Genomic DNA, 10026 nt, shown 5'->3' on the forward strand with positions numbered 1-10026 from the left:
CACAGTCCATTAAACATCTACATCAGGTACCGTTTCGGAGCCCGGCTAGCTCAGTCGGTAGAGCATGAGACTCTTAATCTCAGGTTCGTTGGTTCATGCCCCACGTTGGGCGCAGTTCGATCTCTTGAGGGATTATCAAAGGGTCTGTTTTCCCCCCCTTCTTTCTGTTACACAGTCCATTAAACATCTCCATCAGGTACAGTTTCATAGCCCGACTAGCTCAGTCGGTAGAGCATGAGACTCTTAATCTCAGGGTCGTGGGTTCGAGCCCCACGTTGGGCGCGGTTCGATCTCTTAAGGGATTATCAAAGGGTCTGTTTCCCCCCCCCCCCTTTTTTCTGTTACACAGTCCATTAAACATCTCCATCAGGTTCAGTTTCATAGCCCGGCTAGCTCAGTCGGTAGAGCATGAGACTCTTAATCTCAGGGTCGTGGGTTCGAGCCCCACGTTGGGCGCAGGTCGATCCCTTTAGTTGTTATAAAAGGGTCTGTTTTTCCCCGTTCTTTCTGTTACACAGTCCATTGAAAATCTCCATCAGGAACAGTTTCCGCGCCCGGCTAGCTCAGTCGGTAGAGCATGAGACTCTTAATCTCAGGGTCGTGGGTTCGAGCCCCATGTTGGGCGCAGTTAGATCTCTTGAGGGATTATCGCAGGTTCTGTTTTTCCCCCTTCTTTCTGTTACACAGTCCATTGAAAATCTCCATCAGGACCGCTTTCGGAGCCCGGCTACCTCAGTCGGTAGAGCATGAGACTCTTAATCTCAGGGTAGTGGGTTCGACCCCCACGTTGGGCGCAGTTTGATCTCTTGAGGGATTATCGCAGGGTCTGTTTTTCCCCCCCCGTTCTTTCTGTTACACAGTCCATTAAACATCTCCATCAGATTCAGTTTCCGAGCCCGGCTAGCTCAGTCGGTAGAGCATGAGACTCTTAATCTCAGGGTCGTGGGTTCGAGCCCCACGTTGGGCGCAGTTCGATCTCTTGAGGGATTATCAAAGGGTCTGTTTTTCCCCCCCTTCTTTCTGTTACACAGTCCATTAAACATCTACATCAGGTACCGTTTCGGAGCCCGGCTAGCTCAGTCGGTAGAGCATGAGACTCTTAATCTCAGGTTCGTTGGTTCATGCCCCACGTTGGGCGCAGTTCGATCTCTTGAGGGATTATCAAAGGGTCTGTTTCCCCCCCCCCTTCTTTCTGTTACACAGTCCATTAAACATCTCCATCAGGTTCAGCTTCATAGCCCGGCTAGCTCAGTCGGTAGAGCATGAGACTCTTAATCTCAGGGTCGTGGGTTCGAGCCCCACGTTGGGCGCGGTTCGATCTTTTAAGGGATTATCAAAGGGTCTGTTTTTCCCCCTTCTTTCTGTTACACAGTCCATTGAAAATCTCCATCAGGACCGCTTTCGGAGCCCGGCTAGCTCAGTCGGTAGAGCATGAGACTCTTAATCTCAGGGTCGTGGGTTCGACCCCCACGTTGGGCGCAGTTTGATCTCTTGAGGGATTATCGCAGGGTCTGTTTTTCCCCCCCGTTCTTTCTGTTACACAGTCCATTAAACATCTCCATCAGATTCAGTTTCCGAGCCCGGCTAGCTCAGTCGGTAGAGCATGAGACTCTTAATCTCAGGGTCGTGGGTTCGAGCCCCACGTTGGGCGCAGTTCGATCTCTTGAGGGATTATCAAAGGGTCTGTTTTCCCCCCCCGTTCTTTCTGTTACACAGTCCATTGAAAATCTCCATCCGGAACGGTTTCCGCGCCCGGCTAGCTCAGTCGGTAGAGCATGAGACTCTTAATCTCAGGGTCGTGGGTTCGAGCCCCACGTTGGGCGCAGTTTGATCTCTTGAGGGATTATCAGAGTGTCATTCCCCCCCCCCTTCTTTCTGTTACACAGTCCATTAAACATCTACATCAGGTTCCGTTTCGGAGCCCGGCTAGCTCAGTCGGTAGACCATGAGACTCTTAATCTCAGGGTCGTGGGTTCGAGCCCCACGTTGGGCGCAGTTCGATCTCTTGAGGGATTATCAAAGGGTCTGTTTTTCCCCCCCTTCTTTCTGTTACACAGTCCATTAAACATCTCCATCAGTTTCAGTTTCATAGCCCGGCTAGCTCAGTCGGTAGAGCATGAGACTCTTAATCTCAGGGTCGTGGGTTCGAGCCCTACGTTGGGCGAGGTTCGATCTCTTAAGGGATTATCAAAGGGTCTGTTTTTCCCCCCCTTCTTTCTGTTACACAGTCCATTAAACATCTCCATCAGGTTCAGTTTCATAGCCCGGCTAGCTCAGTCGGTAGAGCATGAGACTCTTAATCTCAGGGTCGTGGGTTCGAGCCCCACGTTGGGCGCAGTTCGATCCCTTTAGTTGTTATAAAAGGGTCTGTTTTTCCCCGTTCTTTCTGTTACACAGTCCATTGAAAATCTCCATCAGGAACAGTTTCCGCGCCCGGCTAGCTCAGTCGGTAGAGCATGAGACTCTTAATCTCAGGGTCGTGGGTTCGAGCCCCACGTTGGGCGCAGTTAGATCTCTTGAGGGATTATCGCAGGTTCTGTTTTTCCCCCTTCTTTCTGTTACACAGTCCATTAAACATCTCCATCAGGATCAGTTTCATAGCCCGGCTAGCTCAGTCGGTAGAGCATGAGACTCTTAATCTCAGGGTCGTGGGTTCGAGCCCCACGTTGGGCGCAGTTAGATCTCTTGAGGGATTATCGCAGGTTCTGTTTTTCCCCCTTCTTTCTGTTACACAGTCCATTGAAAATCTCCATCAGGACCGCTTTCGGAGCCCGGCTAGCTCAGTCGGTAGAGCGTGAGACTCTTAATCTCAGGGTAGTGGGTTCGACCCCCACGTTGGGCGCAGTTTGATCTCTTGAGGGCTTATCGCAGGGTCTGTTTTTCCCCCCCCGTTCTTTCTGTTACACAGTCCATTAAACATCTCCATCAGATTCAGTTTCCGAGCCCGGCTAGCTCAGTTGGTAGAGCATGAGACTCTTAATCTCAGGGTCGTGGGTTCGAGCCCCACGTTGGGCGCAGTTCGATCTCTTGAGGGATTATCAAAGGGTCTGTTTTTCCCCCCTTCTTTCTGTTACACAGTCCATTGAAAATCACCATCAGGATCAGTTTCCGAGCCCGGCTAGCTCAGTCGGTAGAGCATGTGACTCTTAATCTCAGGGTCGTGGGTTCGAGCCCCACGTTGGGCGCAGTTCGATCTCTTGAGGGATTATCAAAGGGTCTGTTTCCCCCCCCCTTCTTTCTGTTACACAGTCCATTAAACATCTACATCAGGTACCGTTTCGGAGCCCGGCTAGCTCAGTCGGTAGAGCATGAGACTCTTAATCTCAGGTTCGTTGGTTCATGCCCCACGTTGGGCGCAGTTCGATCACTTGAGGGATTATCAAAGGGTCTGTTTTCCCCCCCCTTCTTTCTGTTACACAGTCCATTAAACATCTCCATCAGGTTCAGTTTCATAGCCCGACTAGCTCAGTCGGTAGAGCATGAGACTCTTAATCTCAGGGTCGTGGGTTCGAGCCCCTCGTTGGGCGCGGTTCGATCTCTTAAGGGATTATCAAAGGGTCTGTTTTTCCCCCCCTTCTTTCTGTTACACAGTCCATTAAACATCTCCATCAGTTTCAGTTTCATAGCCCGGCTAGCTCAGTCGGTAGAGCATGAGACTCTTAATCTCAGGGTCGTGGGTTCGAGCCCCACGTTGGGCGCAGTTCGATCCCTTTAGTTGTTATAAAAGGGTCTGTTTTTCCCCCCTTCTTTCTGTTACACAGTCCATTGAAAATCTCCATCAGGAACAGTTTCCGATCCCGGCTAGCTCAGTCGGTAGAGCATGAGACTCTTAATCTCAGGGTCGTGGGTTCGAGCCCCACGTTGGGCGCAGTTCGATCTCTTGAGGGATTATCGCAGGTTCTGTTTTTCCCCCTTCTTTCTGTTACACAGTCCATTGAAAATCTCCATCAGGACCGCTTTCGGAGCCCGGCTAGCTCAGTCGGTAGAGCATGAGACTCTTAATCTCAGGGTAGTGGGTTCGACCCCCACGTTGGGCGCAGTTTGATCTCTTGAGGGATTATCGCAGGGTCTGTTTCCCCCCCCCCCCGTTCTTTCTGTTACACAGTCCATTAAACATCTCCATCAGATTGAGTTTCCGAGCCCGGCTAGCTCAGTCGGTAGAGCATGAGACTCTTAATCTCAGGGTCGTGGGTTCGAGCCCCACGTTGGGCGCAGTTCGATCTCTTGAGGGATTATCAAAGGGTCTGTTTTTCCCCCCTTCTTTCTGTTACACAGTCCATTGAAAATCACCATCAGGAACAGTTTCCGAGCCCGGCTAGCTCAGTCGGTAGAGCATGTGACTCTTAATCTCAGGGTCGTGGGTTCGAGCCCCACGTTGGGCGCAGTTCGATCTCTTGAGTCATTGTCAATGGCTCTGTTTACCCCCCTTCTTTCTGTTACACAGTCCATTAAACATCTCCATAAAACTCAGTTTCCGAGCCCGGCTAGCTCAGTCGGTAGAGCATCAGACTCTTAATCTCAGAGTCGTGGGTTCGAGCCCCACGTTGGGCGCAGTTCGATCTCTTGAGGGATTATCTAAGGGTCTGTTTTCCCCCCCTTCTTTCTGTTACACAGTCCATTAAACATCTCCATCAGGTTCAGTTTCATACCCCGGCTAGCTCAGTCGGTAGAGCATGAGACTCTTAATCTCAGGGTCGTGGGTTCGAGCCCCACGTTGGGCGCAGTTTGATCTCTTGAGGGATTATCACAGGGTTTGTTCCCCCCCCCCCTTCTTTCTGTTACACAGTCCATTAAACATCTCCATCAGGTCCCATTTCCGAGCCCGGCTAGCTCAGTCATTAGAGCATGATACTCTTAATCTCAGGTTTGTGGGTTCGAACCCCACGTTGGGCGCAGTTCGATCTCTTGAGGGATTATCAAAGGGTCTGATTTTCCCCTTTCTTTCTGTTACACAGTCCATTGAAAATCTCCACTAGGAACAGTTTCCGAGCCCGGCTAGCTCAGTCGGTAGAGCATGAGACTCTTAATCTCAGGGTCGTGGGTTCGACCCCCACGTTGGCCGCAGTTTGATCTCTTGAGGGATTATCACAGGGTCTGTTTCCCCCCCCCCTTCTTTCTGTTACACAGTCCATTGAAAATCTCCATCAGGTCCGCTTTCGGAGCCCGGCTAGCTCAGTCGGTAGAGCATGAGACTCTTAATCTCAGGGTCGTGGGTTCGAGCCCCACGTTGGGCGCAGTTCGATCCCTTTAGTTGTTATAAAAGGGTCTGTTTTTCCCCGTTCTTTCTGTTACACAGTCCATTGAAAATCTCCATCAGGAACAGTTTCCGAGCCCGGCTAGCTCAGTCGGTAGAGCATGAGATTCTTAATGTCAGGGTCGTGGGTTCGAGCCCCACGTTGGGCGCAGTTTGATCTCTTGAGGGATTATCAGAGTGTCATTTCCCCCCCCCCCCTTCTTTCTGTTACACAGTCCATTAAACATCTACATCAGGTTCCGTTTCGGAGCCCGGCTAGCTCAGTCGGTAGAGCATGAGACTCTTAATCTCAGGGTCGTGGGTTCGAGCCCCACGTTGGGCTCTGTTAGATCTCTTGAGGGATTATCAAAGGGTCTGTTTTTCCCCCCCTTCTTTCTGTTACACAGTCCATTGAAAATCTCCATCAGGTCCGCTTTCGGATCCCGGCTAGCTCAGTCGGTAGAGCATGAGACTCTTAATCTCAGGGTCGTGGGTTCGAGCCCCACGTTGGGCGCAGTTCGATCCCTTTAGTTGTTATAAAAGGGTCAGTTTTTCCCCGTTCTTTCTGTTACACAGTCCATTGAAAATCTCCATCAGGAACAGTTTCCGCGCCCGGCTAGCTCAGTCGGTAGAGCATGAGACTCTTAATCTCAGGGTCGTGGGTTCGACCCCCACGTTGGGCGCAGTTTGATCTCTTGAGGGATTATCACAGGGTTTGTTCCCCCCCCCCCTTCTTTCTGTTACACAGTCTATTAAACATCTCCATCACATTTTGTTTCCCAGCCCGGCTAGCTCAGTCGGTAGAGCATGAGACTCTTAATCTCAGGGTCGTGGGTTCGAGCCCCACGTTGGGCGCAGTTCGATCTCTTGAGGGATTATCAAAAGGTCTGTTTTCCCCCCCCTTCTTTCTGTTACACAGTCTATTAAACATCTCCATCACATTCAGTTTCCGAGCCCGGCTAGCTCAGTCGGTAGAGCATGAGACTCTTAATCTCAGGGTCGTGGGTTCGAGCCCCACGTTGGGCGCAGTTCGATCTCTTGAGGGATTATCAAAGGGTCTGTTTTTCCCCCCTTCTTTCTGTTACACAGTCCATTGAAAATCACCATCAGAAACAGTTACCAAGGCCGGCTAGCTCAGTCGGTAGAGCATGTGACTCTTAATCTCAGGGTCGTGGGTTCGAGCCCCACGTTGGGCGCAGTTCGATCTCTTGAGGGATTATCAAAGGGTCTGTTTTTCCCCCCTTCTTTCTGTTGCACAGTCCATTAAAGATCTCCATCAGGTGCCGATTCCGAGCCCGGCTAGCTCAGTCGGTAGAGCATGAGACTCTTAATCTCAGGTTCGTTGGTTCGTACCCCACGTTGGTTGCAGTTTGATCTCTTGAGGGATTATCAAAGGGTCTGTTTCCCCCCCCCCTTCTTTCTGTTACACAGTCCATTGAAAATCTCCATCAGAAAAACTTTCGGAGCCCGGCTAGCTCAGTCGGTAGAGCATGAGACTCTTAATCTCAGGGTCGTGGGTTCGAGCCCCATGTTGGGCGCAGTTCGATCTCTTGAGGGATTATCAAAGGGTCTGGTTTTCCCCCTTGTTTCTGTTACACAGTCCATTAAACATCTCCATCAGGTTCCGTTTCGCAGCCCGGCTAGCTCAGTCGGTAGAGCATGAGACTCTTAATCTCAGGGTCGTGGGTTCGAGCCCCACGTTGGGCGCAGTTCGATCTCTTAAGGGATCATCAAAGGGTCTGTTTTTCCCTCCTTCTTTCTGTTACACAGTCCATTGAAAATCTCCATCAGGTTCAGCTTCATACCCCGGCTAGCTCAGTCGGTAGAGCATGAGACTCTTAATCTCAGGGTCGTGGGTTCGAGCCCCACGTTGGGCGCGGTTTGATCTCTTGAGGGATTATCAAAGGGTCTGTTTTTCCCCCCCTTCTTTCTGTTACACAGTCCATTAAACATCTACATCAGGTCCAGTTTCGGAGCCCGGCTAGCTCAGTCGGTCGAGCAAGAGACTCTTAATCTCAGGGTCGTGGGTTCGAGCCCCACGTTGGGCGCAGTTCGATCGCTTGAGGGATTATCAAAGGGTCTGTTTTTCCCCCCCTTCTTTCTGTTGCACAGTCCATTAAACATCTCCATCAGGTTCAGTTTCATAGCCCGGCTAGCTCAGTCGGTAGAGCATGAGACTCTTAATCTCAGGGTCGTGGGTTCGAGCCCCACGTTGGGCGCGGTTCGATCTCTTGAGGGATTATCAAAGGGTCTGTTTTTCCCCCCCTTCTTTCTGTTACACAGTCCATTGAAAATCTCCATCAGGTCCACTTTCGGAGCCCGGCTAGCTCAGTCGGTAGAGCATGAGACTCTTAATCTCAGGGTCGTGGGTTCGAGCCCCACGTTGGGCGCAGTTTGATCTCTTGAGGGATTATCACAGGGTCTGTTTTTCACCCCTTCTTTCTGTTACACAGTCCATTGAAAATCTCCATCAGCAGCAGTTTCCGAGCCCGGCTAGCTCAGTCGGAAGAACATGAGACTCTTAATCTCAGGGTCGTGGGTTCGAGCCACACGTTGGGCGTGGTAAAGTCTCTTGAGGGATTATCAAAGGGTCTGGTTTTCCCCCTTGTTTCTGTTACACAGTCCATTAAACATCTACATCAGGTTCCGTTTCGCAGCCCGGCTAGCTCAGTCGGTAGAGCATGAGACTCTTAATCTCAGGGTCGTGGGTTCGAGCCCCACATTGGGCGCAGTTCGATCTCTAAAGGGATCATCGAAGGGTCTGTTTTTCCCTCCTTCTTTCTGTTACACAGTCCATTGAAAATCTCCATCAGGTTCAGTTTCATAGCCCGGCTAGCTCAGTCGGTAGAGCATGAGACTCTTAATCTCAGGTCGTGGGTTCGAGCCCCACGTTGGGCGCGGTTCGATCTCTTGAGGGATTATCAAAGGGTCTGTTTTTCCCCCCCTTCTTTCTGTTACACAGTCCATTAAACATCTACATCAGGTCCAGTTTCGGATCCCGGCTAGCTCAGTCGGTAGAGCATGAGACTCTTAATCTCAGGGTCGTGGGTTCGAGCCCCACGTTGGGCGCAGTTCGATCGCTTGAGGGATTATCAAAGGGTCTGTTTTTCCCCCCCTTCTTTCTGTTACACAGTCCATTGAAAATCTCCATCAGGTCCGCTTTCGGAGCCCGGCTAGCTCAGTCGGTAGAGCATGAGACTCTTAATCTCAGGGTCGTGGGTTCGAGCCCCACGTTGGGCGTGTTTCGATCTCTTGAGGGATTATCGCAGGTTCTGTTTTTCCCCCTTCTTTCTGTTACACAGTCCATTGAAAATCTCCATCAGGACCGCTTTCGGAGCCCGGCTAGCTCAGTCGGTAGAGCATGAGACTCTTAATCTCAGGGTCGTGGGTTCGAGCCCCACGTTGGGCGCAGTTTGATCTCTTGAGGGATTATCGCAGTGTCTGTTTTTCCCCCCCCTTCTTTCTGTTACACAGTCCATTAAACATCTCCATCAGATTCAGTTTTCGAGCCCGGCTAGCTCAGTCGGTAGAGCATGAGACTCTTAATCTCAGGGTCGTGGGTTCGAGCCCCACGTTGGGCGCAGTTCGATCTCTTGAGGGATTATCAAAGGGTCTGTTTTTCCCCCCTTCTTTCTGTTACACAGTCCATTGAAAATCACCATCAGAAACAGTTACCGAGGCCGGCTAGCTCAGTCGGTAGAGCATGTGGCTCTTAATCTTAGGGTCGTGGGTTCGAGCCCCACGTTGGGCGCAGTTCGATCTCTTGAGGGATTATCAAAGGGTCTGTTTTTCCCCCCTTCTTTCTGTTACACAGTCCATTGAAAATCTTCATCAGAATTGCTTTCCGAGCACGGCTAGCTCAGTCGGTAGAGCATCAGACTCTTAATCTCAGGGTCGTGGGTTCGAGCCCCACGTTGGGCGCAGGTTCCGATTCCGAGCCCGGCTAGCTCAGTCGGTAGAGCATGAGACTCTTAATCTCAGGTTCGTTGGTTCGTGCCCCACGTTGGGCGCAGTTCGATCTCTTGAGGGATTATCAAAGGGTCTGTTTTCCCCCCCCTTCTTTCTGTTACACAGTCCATTAAACATCTACATCAGGTTCCTTTTCGGAGCCCGGCTAGCTCAGTCGGTAGAGCATGAGACTCTAAATCTCAGGGTCGTGGGTTCGAGCCCCACGTTGGGCGCAGTTCGATCGCTTGAGGGATTATCAAAGGGTCTGTTTTCCCCCCCCTTCTTTCTGTTACACAGTCCATTAAACATCTCCATCAGGTTCAGTTTAATTGCCCGGCTAGCTCAGTCGGTAGAGCATGAGACTCTTAATCTCAGGGTCGTGGGTTCGAGCCCCACGTTGGGCGCGTTTCGATCTCTTGAGGGATTATCAAAGGGTCTGTTTTTCCCCCCCTTCTTTCTGTTACACAGTCCATTGAAAATCTCCATCAGGTCCGCTTTCGGAGCCCGGCTAGCTCAGTCGGTAGAGCATGAGACTCTTAATCTCAGGGTCGTGGGTTCGAGCCCCACGTTGGGCGCAGTTCGATCTCTTGAGGGATTATCAAAGGGTCTGATTTTCCCCCTTCTTTCTGTTACACAGTCCATTGAAAATCTCCACCAGGAACAGTTTCCGAACCCGGCTAGCTCAGTCGGTAGAGCATGAGACTCTTAATCTCAGGGTCGTGGGTTCGAGCCCCACGTTGGGCGCTGTTAGATCTCTTGAGGGATTATCAAAGGGTCTGTTCCCCCCCCCCCCCCCCCTTCTTTCTGTTACACAGTCCATTGAAAATCTCCATCAGGTCCGCTTT

General features: G+C 51.1%; 36 non-coding genes across 36 annotated transcripts; all 36 read left to right on the forward strand.

Annotated features, from left to right (window-relative positions):
- Positions 1-209: 209 nt before the first annotated feature.
- Positions 210-282, forward strand: trnak-cuu (transfer RNA lysine (anticodon CUU)). Its single transcript has one exon. It is a non-coding gene; the product is annotated as a tRNA-Lys (tRNA).
- Positions 283-383: 101 nt separating this feature from the next.
- trnak-cuu (transfer RNA lysine (anticodon CUU)) lies at positions 384-456 on the forward strand. Its single transcript has one exon. It is a non-coding gene; the product is annotated as a tRNA-Lys (tRNA).
- A 96-nt stretch (positions 457-552) lies between these two features.
- trnak-cuu (transfer RNA lysine (anticodon CUU)) lies at positions 553-625 on the forward strand. Its single transcript has one exon. It is a non-coding gene; the product is annotated as a tRNA-Lys (tRNA).
- A 269-nt stretch (positions 626-894) lies between these two features.
- Positions 895-967, forward strand: trnak-cuu (transfer RNA lysine (anticodon CUU)). Its single transcript has one exon. It is a non-coding gene; the product is annotated as a tRNA-Lys (tRNA).
- A 270-nt stretch (positions 968-1237) lies between these two features.
- Positions 1238-1310, forward strand: trnak-cuu (transfer RNA lysine (anticodon CUU)). The gene has a single exon. It is a non-coding gene; the product is annotated as a tRNA-Lys (tRNA).
- Positions 1311-1406: 96 nt separating this feature from the next.
- trnak-cuu (transfer RNA lysine (anticodon CUU)) lies at positions 1407-1479 on the forward strand. The gene has a single exon. It is a non-coding gene; the product is annotated as a tRNA-Lys (tRNA).
- A 99-nt stretch (positions 1480-1578) lies between these two features.
- On the forward strand, positions 1579-1651 carry trnak-cuu (transfer RNA lysine (anticodon CUU)). Its single transcript has one exon. It is a non-coding gene; the product is annotated as a tRNA-Lys (tRNA).
- Positions 1652-1750: 99 nt separating this feature from the next.
- On the forward strand, positions 1751-1823 carry trnak-cuu (transfer RNA lysine (anticodon CUU)). The gene has a single exon. It is a non-coding gene; the product is annotated as a tRNA-Lys (tRNA).
- A 268-nt stretch (positions 1824-2091) lies between these two features.
- trnak-cuu (transfer RNA lysine (anticodon CUU)) lies at positions 2092-2164 on the forward strand. The gene has a single exon. It is a non-coding gene; the product is annotated as a tRNA-Lys (tRNA).
- A 98-nt stretch (positions 2165-2262) lies between these two features.
- trnak-cuu (transfer RNA lysine (anticodon CUU)) lies at positions 2263-2335 on the forward strand. Its single transcript has one exon. It is a non-coding gene; the product is annotated as a tRNA-Lys (tRNA).
- A 96-nt stretch (positions 2336-2431) lies between these two features.
- trnak-cuu (transfer RNA lysine (anticodon CUU)) lies at positions 2432-2504 on the forward strand. The gene has a single exon. It is a non-coding gene; the product is annotated as a tRNA-Lys (tRNA).
- A 96-nt stretch (positions 2505-2600) lies between these two features.
- Positions 2601-2673, forward strand: trnak-cuu (transfer RNA lysine (anticodon CUU)). Its single transcript has one exon. It is a non-coding gene; the product is annotated as a tRNA-Lys (tRNA).
- A 96-nt stretch (positions 2674-2769) lies between these two features.
- Positions 2770-2842, forward strand: trnak-cuu (transfer RNA lysine (anticodon CUU)). Its single transcript has one exon. It is a non-coding gene; the product is annotated as a tRNA-Lys (tRNA).
- A 100-nt stretch (positions 2843-2942) lies between these two features.
- trnak-cuu (transfer RNA lysine (anticodon CUU)) lies at positions 2943-3015 on the forward strand. The gene has a single exon. It is a non-coding gene; the product is annotated as a tRNA-Lys (tRNA).
- Positions 3016-3112: 97 nt separating this feature from the next.
- trnak-cuu (transfer RNA lysine (anticodon CUU)) lies at positions 3113-3185 on the forward strand. The gene has a single exon. It is a non-coding gene; the product is annotated as a tRNA-Lys (tRNA).
- Positions 3186-3454: 269 nt separating this feature from the next.
- On the forward strand, positions 3455-3527 carry trnak-cuu (transfer RNA lysine (anticodon CUU)). The gene has a single exon. It is a non-coding gene; the product is annotated as a tRNA-Lys (tRNA).
- A 98-nt stretch (positions 3528-3625) lies between these two features.
- Positions 3626-3698, forward strand: trnak-cuu (transfer RNA lysine (anticodon CUU)). Its single transcript has one exon. It is a non-coding gene; the product is annotated as a tRNA-Lys (tRNA).
- A 441-nt stretch (positions 3699-4139) lies between these two features.
- On the forward strand, positions 4140-4212 carry trnak-cuu (transfer RNA lysine (anticodon CUU)). Its single transcript has one exon. It is a non-coding gene; the product is annotated as a tRNA-Lys (tRNA).
- Positions 4213-4309: 97 nt separating this feature from the next.
- Positions 4310-4382, forward strand: trnak-cuu (transfer RNA lysine (anticodon CUU)). Its single transcript has one exon. It is a non-coding gene; the product is annotated as a tRNA-Lys (tRNA).
- Positions 4383-5161: 779 nt separating this feature from the next.
- Positions 5162-5234, forward strand: trnak-cuu (transfer RNA lysine (anticodon CUU)). The gene has a single exon. It is a non-coding gene; the product is annotated as a tRNA-Lys (tRNA).
- A 269-nt stretch (positions 5235-5503) lies between these two features.
- On the forward strand, positions 5504-5576 carry trnak-cuu (transfer RNA lysine (anticodon CUU)). The gene has a single exon. It is a non-coding gene; the product is annotated as a tRNA-Lys (tRNA).
- A 267-nt stretch (positions 5577-5843) lies between these two features.
- On the forward strand, positions 5844-5916 carry trnak-cuu (transfer RNA lysine (anticodon CUU)). The gene has a single exon. It is a non-coding gene; the product is annotated as a tRNA-Lys (tRNA).
- A 99-nt stretch (positions 5917-6015) lies between these two features.
- trnak-cuu (transfer RNA lysine (anticodon CUU)) lies at positions 6016-6088 on the forward strand. Its single transcript has one exon. It is a non-coding gene; the product is annotated as a tRNA-Lys (tRNA).
- A 98-nt stretch (positions 6089-6186) lies between these two features.
- Positions 6187-6259, forward strand: trnak-cuu (transfer RNA lysine (anticodon CUU)). The gene has a single exon. It is a non-coding gene; the product is annotated as a tRNA-Lys (tRNA).
- Positions 6260-6698: 439 nt separating this feature from the next.
- Positions 6699-6771, forward strand: trnak-cuu (transfer RNA lysine (anticodon CUU)). The gene has a single exon. It is a non-coding gene; the product is annotated as a tRNA-Lys (tRNA).
- A 96-nt stretch (positions 6772-6867) lies between these two features.
- Positions 6868-6940, forward strand: trnak-cuu (transfer RNA lysine (anticodon CUU)). Its single transcript has one exon. It is a non-coding gene; the product is annotated as a tRNA-Lys (tRNA).
- Positions 6941-7379: 439 nt separating this feature from the next.
- Positions 7380-7452, forward strand: trnak-cuu (transfer RNA lysine (anticodon CUU)). The gene has a single exon. It is a non-coding gene; the product is annotated as a tRNA-Lys (tRNA).
- Positions 7453-7550: 98 nt separating this feature from the next.
- trnak-cuu (transfer RNA lysine (anticodon CUU)) lies at positions 7551-7623 on the forward strand. Its single transcript has one exon. It is a non-coding gene; the product is annotated as a tRNA-Lys (tRNA).
- A 266-nt stretch (positions 7624-7889) lies between these two features.
- trnak-cuu (transfer RNA lysine (anticodon CUU)) lies at positions 7890-7962 on the forward strand. The gene has a single exon. It is a non-coding gene; the product is annotated as a tRNA-Lys (tRNA).
- A 97-nt stretch (positions 7963-8059) lies between these two features.
- Positions 8060-8131, forward strand: trnak-cuu (transfer RNA lysine (anticodon CUU)). Its single transcript has one exon. It is a non-coding gene; the product is annotated as a tRNA-Lys (tRNA).
- A 269-nt stretch (positions 8132-8400) lies between these two features.
- On the forward strand, positions 8401-8473 carry trnak-cuu (transfer RNA lysine (anticodon CUU)). Its single transcript has one exon. It is a non-coding gene; the product is annotated as a tRNA-Lys (tRNA).
- A 96-nt stretch (positions 8474-8569) lies between these two features.
- On the forward strand, positions 8570-8642 carry trnak-cuu (transfer RNA lysine (anticodon CUU)). Its single transcript has one exon. It is a non-coding gene; the product is annotated as a tRNA-Lys (tRNA).
- Positions 8643-8741: 99 nt separating this feature from the next.
- On the forward strand, positions 8742-8814 carry trnak-cuu (transfer RNA lysine (anticodon CUU)). Its single transcript has one exon. It is a non-coding gene; the product is annotated as a tRNA-Lys (tRNA).
- A 698-nt stretch (positions 8815-9512) lies between these two features.
- Positions 9513-9585, forward strand: trnak-cuu (transfer RNA lysine (anticodon CUU)). The gene has a single exon. It is a non-coding gene; the product is annotated as a tRNA-Lys (tRNA).
- Positions 9586-9683: 98 nt separating this feature from the next.
- Positions 9684-9756, forward strand: trnak-cuu (transfer RNA lysine (anticodon CUU)). Its single transcript has one exon. It is a non-coding gene; the product is annotated as a tRNA-Lys (tRNA).
- A 96-nt stretch (positions 9757-9852) lies between these two features.
- trnak-cuu (transfer RNA lysine (anticodon CUU)) lies at positions 9853-9925 on the forward strand. The gene has a single exon. It is a non-coding gene; the product is annotated as a tRNA-Lys (tRNA).
- The last annotated feature ends 101 nt before the right edge of the window (positions 9926-10026 follow it).

Source organism: Idiotropiscis lumnitzeri, chromosome 6 (assembly GCF_059441095.1).
Source record: "Idiotropiscis lumnitzeri isolate Australia: NSW breed Sydney's pygmy pipehorse chromosome 6, RoL_Ilum_1.0, whole genome shotgun sequence".
Lineage (NCBI taxonomy): Eukaryota > Metazoa > Chordata > Actinopteri > Syngnathiformes > Syngnathidae > Idiotropiscis > Idiotropiscis lumnitzeri.